Genomic DNA, 16,128 nt, shown 5'->3' with positions numbered 1-16,128 from the left:
TTGCCAAGTTGATCTAGAATGTGAAAACCTGAAGCAAAGTAGAGCTTTTGTGAGCTTTACAATGCTGAGGAGGCAGCAAGATATAATTCAGGAATTGTCAAAGAGAAGAGGCTGTGATAAACATCCTAGATTTTCACTTAGAAGCCCTGAAGAGCTATAATGTAGGAGTAAGGCAGAAACCAGAATAACTCATTTCTTACAAAGACTGAAAAACAGCTTTGAATTCACTCAGTTTTTCTTTTTTCTTTTTTTGGATACAAGTAGATTGTCTATACCCTAATTGCATGTCTAAAGCAAAACCAAGTTTTCAATTAAAACATATTTATTAAAACATCCCAAGAGACAGGGTTAAGACACATTAGACAGTCCTATAAATATGAAAATTTCAGGTTTCTGGGAGATAGATGTGAGTTTTAAACATATCATCAAGAGTTTAAGCAATCTCATGGTATTGCTGCTTAAGCATCCTTTTTTTTTTTTTTGGCTAAGCATCCCACGGAACCCCTTAGATGACATTAGACCCCTCATGTGACTGCTTGCTGTAGACAACAGTCTGCAGAGACATGAATAGATGTTAAGTTCCTGATACATCTTTTCCAATAGCCTTTGTTATCGACAGTCCCCCTTGCCTTCCAGGGTCTTTTTCTTGTGCATCACTCAGGTAAAACCTTAACCATGCTTACCAAAATCCAGTTAAAAATTTTGGTCTGAATTGACCAATCAGTCTTACACTAGGAACACAAAACACCCACCACCATAACTCTAATAAAAGCATATGTTCCAGGTACCACCTCTGACTCTGGCTATACCCTGCCTTGACCTTCCTATGTGAAACCTTGAGGCATACCACGTACTTCCTCCAGGATTATAAGTAAGAAAATCCCTGTATCAATTTCTCCTGTGGCATTTTGTTGAACCAAAGTTCTCCATCCAGTACCCTGTGACTCTTCTTAAAAAATATTGATCTAACAAATTCATAACACTGTGATTAATATATGCAAAAAATCAAGAGAAAGAGTGGATAATTTCAGTGGAGAAAAAAATCTTTAAGAAATGAATTTAGAATTCAAGAACTGAAAAATATATTAACTAATATTATGAATCAAATTGATGAGTTTAACAGCAAATCAGATACTTTTAGAAGAGAATCAGTAAGTAGAATTATAAATCAATGTAAAATACTCAGATAAAAGCATACAGAGAAAACAAAAGAGGAAAACATGAAGAAAAGAGAGACAATCATACATAAGAAGATCTAGTAAGCATGCAATTGCAATTCCAAAAGGCAGATGAGATGAAAATAAATTTCAGCCAAACAAACAGAAAAATCAACCCTAAAAACTTCAGATAAAAGTTCTCAAGGCACTAGAATACCAAGCCTAGAAAAGTGCATGAAAATGCAAAGGAATGAAGCAAAATGAAATTGTAAATATACATGCATACGGAAAAAGTATAAAAGATCATTTTAAATGCCTGGGAGTGTAAAATATATGTAGAAATAAAATGCTTGGAAATAATAACAAAGAGTGAAAATGGGAAAAAGCAATTAAAGATAAATGAAGCTAACAGCATTTTTCAGTAAGTGTTGAAAATATTCGTTTAGATCCCAAGTACTTTCTCTTCCTGAGTGAAAGAACTTCCAAGAGCCATATCTCTCAAGACTTCCGGTTCTTTGTTCCAGGTAGGTTGCTCTACAGTGAGCAATTTATTTTTCTGTGAATTAATTGTTTTCAAACAAATTCCTAAGTAGATAGTTCATACCTGAGAGATTTATCAAGATGCCAAAATCTGTTTCCCTGCATCTTTTCTGTGTATCATTGTCTAAAAATAGTTCATCCTGTAGGGAAAGCAAATTTTCTTCTGATCATTATGTCACGTGTTCATCTTGGTCTTAAACAATATCCAAAAAGACCCCTTAGACCACTCATTGGATAGGATCTAGAAGGTGTCTCATCTTTTTATTATGTTACTATTTATGTACATTTTACTTTACATATTTCTACTTACTGATTCTCTTCTAAAATCCTCAGAGTTACATTCATTAATCTAGCTTATACAACAAAGAGCTCTGTGAGGGAATCCTCCCCTTTCTGAAACTAAATTGTCATTGATATCTATATTTTCAGCTCAGTTTTACTTACAACATAACATATTACACTGCTTCTCAAACAAGTCAATAATACTGTTTCTTAGATACCCTGTTACTCAGTTTTCCAAGTTGCTTAGAGAAAATAGTTTTAAGGAGTTCTTGAGAGCTCTAACCATATTAATTTGTTTTTATATGCCAAATAGTTCATGAACTTAGATAAAAGTTTTCTTAAGGACACGTGACTAGTATGCACAGATGCTCAGTTGTGTCCAACTTTTTGTGACCCCGTGGACTGTAACCCACTAGGCTCCTCTGCCCATGGGATTTCTCAGACAAGAATACTAGAGTGGGGAGCCTTTTCCTGTTGCAGGGGATCTTCCCAACCCAACGACCAAACCCATGTCTCTTACATCTCCTGCACTGGCAGGCAGATTCTTCACCACTAGTGACTAGTAACTGCTTCTGAACATGTAAGTAATCTTTATGCTCAAGATACCACTCATCCTATTACCTTTTGTTGCTATTTTTCTGCAATAATTTGAAGAACATTACAATGAGAATTTCCAACATACTTCTTTTTTTGTGAGATAAAATCTACATAATTTTACATTTTGATGGATACTAGTTTATAAAAGAATGCTTCCAAATAAAATTCAAAGGCATTCTCAATTTTTCTCCTTTCAAAAACTTAGCCAGACAGCTTGTTTCACCTGATAATGCTTAACTTACAATGCATATATTACTGTCAAATTTATTAGTTTACTCTATATAGTATGTTAAATAAATTCACACATATTATTTTATTTGGCTTTAGAGCTTTGTGAAAAGTTCAGGCAGCTGTTCTGTTTCTTCATTTACATCCATGGCTTTTGAAAGTTAGAGATCATTTATTAGAACACTGAAAGTTAAGTGAACTGCCCAATTTAAAAACTTACTGAGAGGTGGCAAAAACCAGGTTTTCTTATGCAGTGTTTCTTGACTGTTCTTACATGAAACACATTATGGGGTGAGTCAAAACTAATCCTTAAATAATTCAAAGTACTTCACAGAGTTCCAAAGAATAGCAAGGAGAGATAAGAAAGCTTTTCTCAGCAGTCAATGTAAAGAAATAGAGGAAAACAATAGAATAGGAAAGACTAGAGATCTCTCCAAGAAAATTAGAGATACCAAGAGAACATTTCATGCAAAGATGGTAACAATAAAGGACAGAGATGGTATCAACCTAACAGGAGCAGAAGATATTAAGAACAAGTGGCAAGAATACACAGAAGAACTATACAGAAAAGATCTTTATGACCCAGATAACCACAATGGTGTGATCACATAACTAGAGCCAGACATCCTGGAATTCAAAGTCAAGTGGGCCTCAGGAAGCATCACTATGAACAAACCTAGTGGAGGTGATGGAATTCCAGTTGATCTATTTCGAATCCTGAAAGATGATGCTGTGAAAGTGCTGCACTCAAAATGCCAGCAAATTTGGAAAACTCAGCAGTGGCCACAGGAATGGAAAAGGTCAGTTTTCATTCCAATCCCTAAGAAAGGCAATGCCAAAGAATGCTCAAACTACCGTAGAATTGCACTCATCTCACACACTGGTAAAGTAATGCTCAAAATTCTCCAAGCCAGGCTTCAACAGTATGTGAACTGGGAACTTTCATATGTTCAAGCTGGATTTGGAAGAGGCAGAGGAATGAGAGATCAAATTGCCAACATCTGTTGGATCATTGAAAAAGCAAGAGAGTTCCCAAAAAACATCTACTTCTGTTTTATTGACTATGCCAAGGCCTTTGATTGTGTGGATCACAACAAACTGTGGAAAATTCTTAAAGAGATGGGAATACCAGACCACCTGATCTACCTCTTGAGAAATCTGTATGCAGGTCAAGAAGCAACAGTTAGAACTGGACATGGAACAACAGCCTGGTTCCAAATCCAGAAAGGAGTACATCAAGGCTGTATATTGTCACCCTGCTTATTTAACTTATATGTAGAAATGCAAAATGCCAGGCTGGATGAAACATAAGCTGTAATCAAGATTGCTGGAAGAAATATCAGTACCCTCAGATATGCAGATGACACCACCCTTATGGCAGAAAGTGAAGAAGAATGAAAGAGTCTCTTGATGAAAGTGAAAGAGGAGAGGGAAAAAGTTTGCTTAAAGCTCAACATTCAGAAAACTAAGATCATGGCATCTGGTCCCATCACTTCATAGCAAATAGATGGGGAAACATGGGAAACTGAGAGATTTTATTTTGGGGGGCTCCAAAATCATTGCATATGGTGACTGCAGCCATGAAATTAAAAGACGCTTACTCCTTGGAAGAAAAGCTATGACTAACCTAGACAGCATATTAAACTGCAGAGACATTACTTTACCAGCAAAGGTCCATCTAGTCAAAGCTATGGTTTTTCCAGTAGTCATGTATGGATGTGAGAGCTGGACTATAAAGAAAGCTAAGTGCCAAAGAATTCATGCTTTTGGATTGTGGTGTTGGAGAAGACTCTTGAAAGTCCCTTGGACTGCAAGGAGATCAAACCAGTCCATCCTCAAGGAAAGCAGAGGATGAGATGTTTGGATGGCATCACCGACGCGACAGAAATGAGTTTGAGTCGACTCCGGGAGTTGGTGATGGACAAGGAATCCTGGCGAGCTGCAGTCCATGGGGTCACAAAGAGTTGGATACGACTGAGCCACTGAACTGAGTGACTTCATAGAAGCTTCTTCCCTATATGCCAGCCTTAGTCAGTGTTTAAAGAAGTTCAGTGCACAGCCCACTACCAGATAAATCCACATGACATTTCCCCACTTCTCTATCTTTATAGCTTTTATTTTACTTCAATTCAATTAATTTCATGTGCTGCCCATCTAGACTATCAAGGGCCATTTTGTGTAAAATTTTTGAAACTTTCCACAATAATTCAGTCTTATACTTTCCTTTGAATGCACAGATGTCCTCATCACTATACAACTTATAAACAAATGTTGTCTTTTATTGCTTTCTTATATTCTAATGTTTCTTATTTTGATATATCTATATTTAATTGACTTTTTTGGTATTGCTATTGTTTTGTTTTTGGGAATTTCATCCTTTTTCTCCAAACTAGTATGAAAACTTAGTTTTTTTTTTTCTTTATATTTATAGACAGGAAAATATAAATCATTTTGTTTATATACTTTAATGAAATTCAAGGCATGACCAACTTTCCTTTCTAAATGGAAACTGGAATAGAGAATACAAATATGCAGTTAGAGGTATAGACTCAGAAGGAATAGCTGCTGCATCTATGAAGATGAGCATAAGATTTGTCTGGAGAATACCCAGGTATTTGCACTGATTATAAATTTTTTTCAGGTTATCTATATAATCATTCCTTGAATTTTGTTATGAAAGATCTGATGACTTTCAAAGAAGTTTCATTCCTCAAAATTCCACTCAAAATCATAAAATTAAAAAAAAAGACATGTCCATTTGTTTCTTATGTGTATATTGGTGTGGGCTTATTTCCATCTCTTTTCTTCCCACAAACACTATTAGTCACCACAAAAGTGATTGACTTGACAATTTCAAGTTTAATGAAAAAAGTTTTAAAAAGCAAAGAAGAGAAAGTCACAGACAGAGTCATTCATGTCTAAGTTTATGAAAAGTCACAGAAAATGCTTCCTCTAAAGTCAATAACTCCCTTCCTTTCCTAAAGACCTCTTCTGTGAATACCTTCAGGAATCCTGCCTAAGAGTCAGGGTCCAACTGTGTCACCAGGTCCTCACTTTAGCCCTAGCATCCCTACCTTATATATGAAGGGGCTTTGGGGGCAGTGATGCCTGGATGGCCCTGCCCCCAGGCAAGGTCTAATGAGATGGACATTTTCACTGTTTAGAACACACTCATAGTATCACACATTCATCCAGTCTTCCATCCACTTGCTTCTCGACCATCACAAAGTTTCAGGCCTCTTTCCAGTCTCAGGAGACATCAAACATTTCCTCTTTATTTTAGGATCTCTGGTAGGTGGATCAGGAAGCCTGGGTCCATGGTGTCCAACTGCATATCCATCCTGGAACATGAGTAGTAAATGGGGCATGGCAACCAAGCGAGCAGCTTCTGCGAATGCAGATCTAATGAAAACCACTGACTGTGGTAGTGGTTGCCAGGGTGTGCCCCAGTGAGCACATGGACTGCATTCTTTGCACTTAGTTTCTCTCTACGTCCAGAATAGCCAACAGGGAGTGACCCACTGTGCCCCACACAGGGCCTTGAGATACTTCTTCTGGATAGTACTCAATAAACACTCAGGGACATAATATTATAGTCTCATGTATTGAGGCCACATCTGCACAGAGCAGGGGAAGTGAAGAGTTAGACAAAAATTATGTTCAAATGAAATGTGTACATCATTCAGTTCAGTTCAGATGCTCAGTCATGTCTGACTCTTTGCGACCCCACAGACTGCAGGACGCCAGGCTTCCCTGTCCATCACCAACTCCCAGAACTTACTCAAACTTTCCATTGAGTCAGTGATACCATCCAACCATCTCATCCTCTGTCGTCCCCTTCTCCCCCTGCCTTCAATCTTTCCCAGCATCAGGGTCTTTTCAAATGAGTCAGTTCTTCACATCAGGTGGCCAAAGTATTGGAGTTTCACTTTCAGCATCAATCCTTCCAAAGCATATTCATGACTGATTTCCTTTAGGATCTCCTTTAGGATCCTTTAGGAGATCCTTGGTTGGATTTCCTTGCAGTCCAAAGGACTCTCAAGCATCTTCTCCAACACCACAGTTCAAAAGCATCAATTCTTCAGTGCTCAGCTTTCTTATATAGTCCAACTCTCACATCCATACATGACTACTGGAAAGACCATAGCCTTGACTAGAAGAACCTTTGTTGGCAAAGTAATGTCTCTGCTTTTTAATATGTTGTATAGGTTGGTCATAGTTTTTCTTCCAAAGAGCAAGCATCTTTTAATTTCATGGCTGCAGTCAACATCTGCAGTGATTTTCAAACCCCCGAAAATAAAGTCTCTCGCTGTTTTCATTGTGTACATTGGCGTAATGTGTACATGACAATATATTAATATCTTTTATTACTGGCTCAGATGATAAAGAATTTGCCTGTAATGCAGGAGACCTGGGCTCAGTCCCTGGGTTGGGAAGATCCCCTGGAGAAGGGAATGGCTACCCAATAGAGTATTCTTGTCTGGAGAATTCCATGGACAGAGGATACTGGTGGGCTACAATCCATGGAGTTGCAAAGAGTTGGACACAACTGAGTGACTAGTACTTTCACTTTTATTACATTAACTATACTGATATTAACTATGTGCTAAATGGCTAAATGCTCTCAGTCGCTCAGTTGTGTCTGACTCTTTGTGACCCCATGGACCGTAGTCTGCAAGGCTCCTCTGCGCATAGAATTCCCCAAGCAAGAATACTGGAATGGGTTGCCATTTCCTCCTCCAGGAGATTTTTCTGACCCAGGGATCAAACCCATGCCTCTGGTGTCTCCTGCAGGCATGGTATGCATGCTCACACCCACGACCACACACACGAACACATATCACTAAGCCTTTAAATTTTTCTTGAGGTATATATTTCATTATATTTGTTCTTGATATTATCATTGTTTAGATACTGAGGCATATAGAGGTTAAGTAATCACGCTCAGATCACATAACTAACAAGTAATGAAGCCAGGGCATTTTGTACCCACAGTTTGGGGACACTTCTCTCAGTCCCCTAGTAAAGTTAATAAAAGAGTACTTGGAGGCCAAACACACATACTATTGTTTTTAAATACATTAAGATGCTTTACTAATTAATAATGTATAAAATAATTCTATTGTTTCTGATACTGTGAAAGCTTTTAGACTTGGATTTTTCCAATTTAAAATTATCAAAAATACATTTTTTATTATGTGTGAATACACATAATATTAAAAGGGGTCCTCTTATCACCAAAAGCTGGAAACTACTGTCTTAGAAGATAAACATGAAAAATCAATTAGATCAATTTTTCATGAACAGCCTCTCAGAACTCAGCTTCTGAAGCCCCTTCCAGCCTGTTCATTACACTGAGGACCAGTGTTATGTCTGTGGATGACTGAAGTTCTGACTGATGTTACTGAGTACTAATTAATACCTCATTCTGTGAGGTAGAAATCTGGTGGAATCACTCTGAAACTAATTTTCAGATATGCTTATCCCACCTCAACAGATGCTGTACCACTCTCAATATGAAGGGTCATGTTGTATAATGCAAAGGGTTAGTCTAGACATCTCAGTCTTTGTACAAGTCAATTAGCAATCTCTACTACAGATTTGCATTCACTATAGCATAGAGAAAGTACTTGTAATTATGCATTTATTTAAGTGTTGCTTGTTTATTCACACACTAGCTTTTATATAGTTGTTAGCTCCACGAGGAAGGGGACTCTGACTGTCCCCCATTGCCAGTGTGTTACAAACAACAGGCATGAGACTGGGCCAATAACATATACTGAGTGGATGAATGAATGGATGAATGAATGAGTGAAGGAGACAGATCTAAAATTCAAGCATGTCAAATTATCTGTCTGATGTTGGCCAAGCTATTCAACTCCTCTGAATCTCATTTCTTTAAACTTGTGAAATATTAACCTCACTATTTTAAGCATGACATGAGATGATGTGTATAAAATTTATAGCAATGCTTGATAAGTGATGGCTATTACAGATGTCTTTTAAAAAGTTTATGTCTAAAAAGAGCACTAAAGGAGGTAATGACAGACAATGAAGATACTTGGAGTCTCACAAAGGATATTCAGTGTCTCATCAAGAAATGAAACTGAGGAAGAGGGCTAATAATGTCCTGCAAAGAGTAATGTAATGCATATATGCTAAGTTAAAGCACAGTAATTCAAAGTGAAATGTCTCACTGAGAATGCCTGGTAACCTGAGTGTATGTGTGAAATGATGGGCCAATATTTATGAAGCCAATAGTTGCACACAGAGACAAAAGCAAGCTGGCGTTTTAAAACCCAAGAGTATCATAGAACCAAAGAAAGTTACTTGATATGAATTAAAAACTTTAATACAAATATGTACAAAGTAGAGGAAGGAGTTTTATTCTCTCTACTTATGTAGTATGCATTCAGTGTCAAGTTTCCACTGCACACTGGGTTCGATCCCTGGGTTGGGAAGATCCCCTGGAGAAGGAAAAGGCTATCCACTCCAGTATTCTGGCCTGGAGAAGTCCATGGACTGTATAGTCCACGGGGTCACAAAGAGTCGGACACGACTGAGTGACTTTCACTTTCATTTTTCATGACCATGGAGTCACTCACTCACTTTTGCTTTTGACTGAGCTCACTACAATGTCTCTTTCCATTAAATTCTATCCTGATTTGTATGGTAATGAGTTACATGCTTTTTAAAATAGCTTTATCACCCCAAAATACTTCCCTAAACACTTGCCTATCTTGAACTTTGTATGGTAGAATCATATGATATCTCTACGTTTTGTGTTTTCTTTTACTAAAAGTGGGAAAATTAGACCACATTATAGTAATGAAGGGCATCACTAAAAGGATAAAAATTTAAGCCAAGCAGTGGAAAAAGAGAGAGAAAGAAAGAGAATAAAGCCATGGGGGCTGCTGATTCACTTTGCTGTACAGAAGAAACTAACAACATTGCAAATCCACTATCCTCCAATAAAAATCAGTTATAAAAAAAGCAATGGGGGCTGATCCCACCATCCTTAGAACACAGATCCAGCAACGGGAGCCGAAGATGCTTCTGTTTTAGAGTTTGGGCTCCTCGGGGCTCCTGTCGTGGTGCCTGCCAATGCTGCTGTGGAATGGCCTGAGATGCCAGGTAGTAGAAGGAAAATATAAGAAAAGGAGAGGAGGAGCCTCAGTCTCTCAGAGCATGATGCGTGTTCTTTTACTCTCTGAGCCAGAACTGGAAGGTTTCTCCCGGAGCCCTTTCTGCTACCCAGCGCTCACTTCCTCACTGGCCAGAAATACTGGAGCCAAACAGTAGCAATCTTCCCATCAGGTGATGATGCTTTGCATTGTGGTCTTCTTCAGTCTGTGTGTGTGTGTGTGTGTGTGTGTGTGTGTGTGTGGGTGTTGGTCTCTCAGTCGTGTCTGACTCTTTGTGACTCCATGGGCTGTAACCCACTAGGCTCTTCTATCCATGGTATTCGACAGGCAAGAATTCTCTTTCCAGGGTATCTTCCCAAACCAGGGATCAAACCTGGGTCTTCTGCATTGCAGGCAGAATTTTTACCGTCTGAACCATCAGGAAAGCCCCTTCTTCAGTCTATCAGGTATGATGACTTTTCAGAGCCCGCAGAGGCCACTCCCACGCATTCTGTGCAGGTATTAATTACAGCTGCAGTCAGTTTGTGAAGTCTGTTTCCTGAACAATGTGCAGCTGCTCATGCCTGTTTAGCTTTCTTCTTCTTTTTCCTTGTTTGGATTTTAAGCCTGACTCTTTAAAGGTCAAGCCTGTGTTTACATAGCTTATATTTCAGCCAAAGATAGGGCTCAAATACTGCAAGCCAGGAAGGTTTCCACTATGTGCTGAAAGATGTTGGGGGGGGGGGGGCAGGGAGCATGTATTAATACAAATTCAGGTCATTTTTCAGTCTGCTTTCCATTTCATATGGGCTCTCTGGCCTCACCTCTGGGCACTGCAGGCTCCTTCTGCCAGGGATGTGCAGGTGGTTGACACATGCACACGGTTCATGTGGCAGATACACAGCCTCTGGTCAACCTGGGATGTTTGACGGTCTCACCTTCACAACTCTCAAGGTTCTATACAAACTACCTATATACAAAGATAAATTATATCACAATGGAAGCATTAGACAACTAGAAAATTATGTTTGAAAATATGATTCAGTTTTAATGGCATCAATAATCATCAAAAACCTAGGAATATGTCTAACAGACTTGAAAGACCTCTACAATGAGATTTAGAAATCACTAATTAAGACACAATATAATGGAGAGAGACATAACATGTGCCTAGTAGGAAGGTATAACTTGGTAAAAATTTCAATTTTATGCAAAAATATTTGTAAACTAAATTTTAGTAAAAATCCCACTATTTGAGTTTGCTTGTTTCTGCATGTGTGTGTGTGAAGGAGTGTGTAAATAGACAAGAAGTTCTAAAGAATAGTAATCTTGAAAAAGAATAAAGCTGAAGGAATTACATACTGAAATCAAGATCTATTAAAAAGCTTTACTAATTAAAATAATGTAGTATCAAAGCAAAAAAAAAGACAAAACAATAGTACAAAATAGAGAATCCAGAAACAGCTATCTATACATACAATAAATTGTGTGTGTGACAAACTTGACAATCCAATACAGTTAGAAAAAATTATTTTCCATAATCAGTGCTAGTTCAAACACATAAACATATTTTAAAAAATGAAATTTATCCCACCTGTCATCAGAGACTGAAACGCTTCTAGAAGTATATGTCTAAATGCAAAGACAAAAACAATATAGTTTTGGGAGAAAATCAGGGAGAATATCTTTATGATGTTGAAATACACAAATATTTCTTTAGTAGGACATAAAAACCATGAATCAAAGAGGACTGATGTTTAGACAACATCAAGGATAAATACTGGTCAGTAAATAACACCACTAATACAGAAAAAAGGCAAGCCACAGCATGGGAAAACAGAGCTGTTCTATGCTATGTATAGAATGTATAAAGAACTCATAAAAAATAATAAGAAAAAGTACAGCCCAAGAAAGAAGTGACAAAATGTTTCACAGGCATATCACAAAGACAAGGATCCAAATGACCAAAAACATATGAAAATGTTCTCAACATAATTATTCTTCTGACACGTGCAAATGTAAAACATAATCAGATACTAAAGCACAGCAATGCAAAGGGTAAAATAAAAAGGACAAAATAAGAAAAAAGAAAAGAGATTAATCCTTTGTCTGTTGCTTCATTTGCTATTATTTTCTCCCAATCTGAGGGCTGTTTTTTCACCTTGCTTATAGTTTCCTTTGTTGTGCAAAAGCTTTTAAGTTTCATTAGGTCCCATTTGTTTAGTTTTGCTTTTATTTCCAATATTCTGGGAGGTGGGTCATAGAAGATCCTGCTGTGATTCATGTCAGAGAGTGTTTTGCCTATGTTCTCCTCTAGGAGTTTTATAGTTTCTGGTCTTACATTTAGATCTTTAATCCATTTTGAGTTTATTTTTGTGTATGGTGTTAGAAAGTGTTCTAGTTTCATTCTTTTACAAGTGGTTGACCAGTTTTCCCAGCACCACTTGTTAAAGAGGTTGTCTTTTTTTCCATTGTATATCCTTGCCTCCTTTGTCGAAGATAAGGTGTCCATAGGTTCGTGGATTTATCTCTGGGCTTTCTATTCTGTTCCATTGATCTATATTTCTGTCTTTGTGCCAGTACCATACTGTCTTGATGACTGTGGCTTTGTAGTAGAGTCTGAAGTCAGGCAGGTTGATTCCTCCAGTTCCATTCTTCTTTCTCAAGATTACTTTGGCTATTCAAGGTTTTTTGTATTTCCATACAAATTGTGAAATTATTTGTTCTAGTTCTGTGAAAAATACCGGCCTGGTGCACTGGGAAGACCCAGAGGAATCGGGTGGAGAGAGAGGTGGGAGGGGGGATCGGGATGGGGAATACATGTAACTCCGTGGCTGATTCATGTCAATGTATGACAAAACCCACTACAATATTGTAAAGTGATTAGCTTCCAACTAATAAAAATAAATGGAAAAAAAAAGAAAAAAGAAAAGAGAGAGGAAGTGAGAAAGAGGGGGCAAGGGAGAAAAACTTGGAGTGAGAAGAAAGAATAAAATATTAATACAGAGGGAAAAAAAAGAATGAGAGAAAGAACAGACAAAGATTAGACAAAAATTTGGAGGAGGTGGTCACAGGTCTTTCAAACATTCCTGGTGAAAATATAAATTGGGCTCATTTTGGAAAACCACTTCATAGTTTGTGCCAAGTCTAAGTAAGAATTATAATTTACCCAGAAAAATCCAATTTTACCTATATATATCCAATAGAAATGCAAATATATGGTCACTAAAATACATTACCCACATATTTATATTCTTAAATTCATAATAAGAAAACTGGAAATCATTTAGTTATGAATCAAAAATTGGAAATACAAATATTGCTTTTGCTTTTTAATAGTTAACTACACAATAATAAGAATGAACAGATTAAAACTACTTATATCAAAACATAATCCTGAAAAAGGAGGCAGACACCAAGAATTCATACTGCATATTCATATAAGTTTCAAAACAAGAAAAAAATAATGGATAGTATTACAATTCAGGATTGTGGTTTATCTACAACAGGGATGAAACCGGAAGGCATTTTGTTAACTCAAATAATCCAGATATAAAAGGACAAATATTATATTAAAAAAAAAAAAAAAAAAATGTCATGAGAGTTGTTTTTTTTTCCTGTTTTTCGGATGTTCTGTTTCTTGAGTCAGGTGTGTTTTGTTTGTGAAAATTCATCAAACTGTTCATTTGTGATCTTCATAAGTTTCTGCATACCTGTATACTTCAATAAAACGTTTATGTAAACATTTAATGTTTGTTTTGATTTTTTAAGTGCAAATTACAGTGAACTGAAGATTATTCCTGCAAAAATGTCACTGTCATCCACTTGCATTGAATACAAAAGGAAGAAAAAATGTGAAGCTATAGATTATGATGAATTTTTGTGAGTAGAACACACTCTTTTCTCTCTGTTGAAGCTCCTAACCTATACTCAGCAAGAACAGTGAGTCACAAGAACATATAGATTTTTATTAATATAGAGATATTATTGTTACATAGGTCTAAGTTGAAAAAATGCTTATAAATTCTACTATATGCAACCTAGCATGGCAACACACTTTTTACTTGGTCACTGGTCTTTGTTAATTTTATGATAAATATAATTTTATACTAAACTAGGGAGGATTGTAGTCAGAATGTATCATATCTAGTCTTATTATGTAAAATGTAACAAGGTGTGAATTGTGGAACAGAGAGACAGTTATTTTAGTTCTACATTGCTACTTGAAATAGTAGAGTCAATGACTAAATATATTTATGGTTTGGGGGGACAAGAGCATATTTATCATGGGAAATTTGTTGTTGTTCAGTTGCTAAGTCGTGTTTCATGCTTTGCTATTCCATGGAATGCAGTACACCAGGTCCCTCTGTCCTTCACTATCTCCCAGAATTTGTTCAAACTCATGTCCATTGAGTTGGCGATGCCATCCAACCATCTCATCCTCTGTCGTCCCCTTCTCCCACTGCCCTCAACCTTTCCCAGCCTCATGGTGTTTTCCAAAGAGTCAGCTCTTCAAATCAGGTGGCCAAAATATTGGGGCTTCAGTTTCAGCAGCAGTACTTCCAGTGGATATTCAGGGTTGCTTTTCTTTAGGATTGACAGGTTTGGTCTCCTTGCCATTGCAGGGACTCTGGAGTCTTCTCCAACACCACAGTCAGAAAGCATCAATTCTTCGGTGCTCAACTTTATGGTCCAACTCTCACATCTGTACATGACGACTGGAAAAACCATAGCTTTCACTATAGGGACGTTTGCTGGCAAAGTGATGACCTACCAGTTTTCAGTTCAGTTCAGTTCAGTCGCTCAGTCGTGTCCAACTCTTTGCAACCCCATGAATCGCAGCACGCCAGGCCTCCATGTCCATCACCAACTCCCGGAGTTTACTCAAACTCATGTCCATCGAGTCGGGGATGCCATCCAGCCATCTCATCCTCTGTCGTCCTTCTCCTCCTGCCCCAAATCCCTCCCAGCATCACGGTCTTTTCCACTGAGTCAACTCTTCGCATGAGGTGGCCAAAGTATTGGAGTTTTTTTACTCCTATACAAATATCCAAATGAAAATGAGTACTTCTGTCCACTGAAACATGTACAGAAATATTCATGCTAGCTTCATCTATAATGACCAAAAATATAAATAGCATAAAAGTCCTTAAAAATGTTCATTTAAAGAAATAGCACATGGAATGAAAAAGTTGCTACTCCCAATAATGTCTAAATCTCACAAAATAATGTTGAACAAAAGAATATGAAAACAAAAGTGTACATGTGCTATAAATCCATTTTTAGAAGCAGCAAAATAAATTATGATGATTGAAGTCAGAATGATAGTTATCTTTAGGGTATATTGACTGAGAGAGCCATTCTAGGGCTATCTGAGGTGCTGGTAATATTTTACTGTTTATCCATCAGATGAGTTGGTTTCACAGGCATTTTCATTTTAGAAATGAAATTGTAATATTTTTATGATTATTAACTTTTACATTTGAACTCTAAAATTAGAAAAAGAGAATAGGGTTATATCTCTATATATTTACTGAGAAATATTTCCAAGACACACTGTAAAGTCAAAAAAACAAATTGTGAAGCATGTATAGTCTGAACCTATTTCAATGACCGTCTTATCTCAACAAAATAAGAAACAAAAATGCATGTTTATATATGTGTTTATAATATTCAATTCTGTGATTGAAAACAAATATATGTCACTCACAGAATAATCTCAGGAATTCTGAACCATATCTGGGCTAGAGAATTTTTATTAGGCCAGTTTTTTGTTATGTTAGACTTAGGATGACAAAATTAAATCAAGGTATTTTCTATGTCAAATTTACTCCAACAGAAATGAGCTGGCCAAAGAAATTTGATTTCCCAAATTAAACTTAGTTTCATAAATCATTAATTATATATATTTTTTCATAGTGAAAATCTTGCCTCTCTTTACTTTTGACTTGAAAGCCCAGAGGACTGTCATAACTACTAAACTGTATCTCTATGTCTAATCAGTGCTAACATTACAATCAATTCAAGGACCACTGATCAGTCTTTTCTAGAGTTATAAAGTCTGAGTTTCAGTGAAAAAAAAAAAAGTGAAAATTATCAGTCTTAAATCCTGTAACAATAAATCACCAAGTATTTATTCATCACTAATCTTGTGCTTAATCCTTTCCTAGGCAGCCTGAAGAGTAATGAGAAAATATCAG

The sequence above is a fragment of the Cervus canadensis genome, chromosome 14, assembly GCF_019320065.1.
Source record: "Cervus canadensis isolate Bull #8, Minnesota chromosome 14, ASM1932006v1, whole genome shotgun sequence".
In the NCBI taxonomy this organism is placed as follows: Eukaryota; Metazoa; Chordata; class Mammalia; order Artiodactyla; family Cervidae; genus Cervus; species Cervus canadensis.
This window is presented reverse-complemented; position numbering follows the sequence as displayed.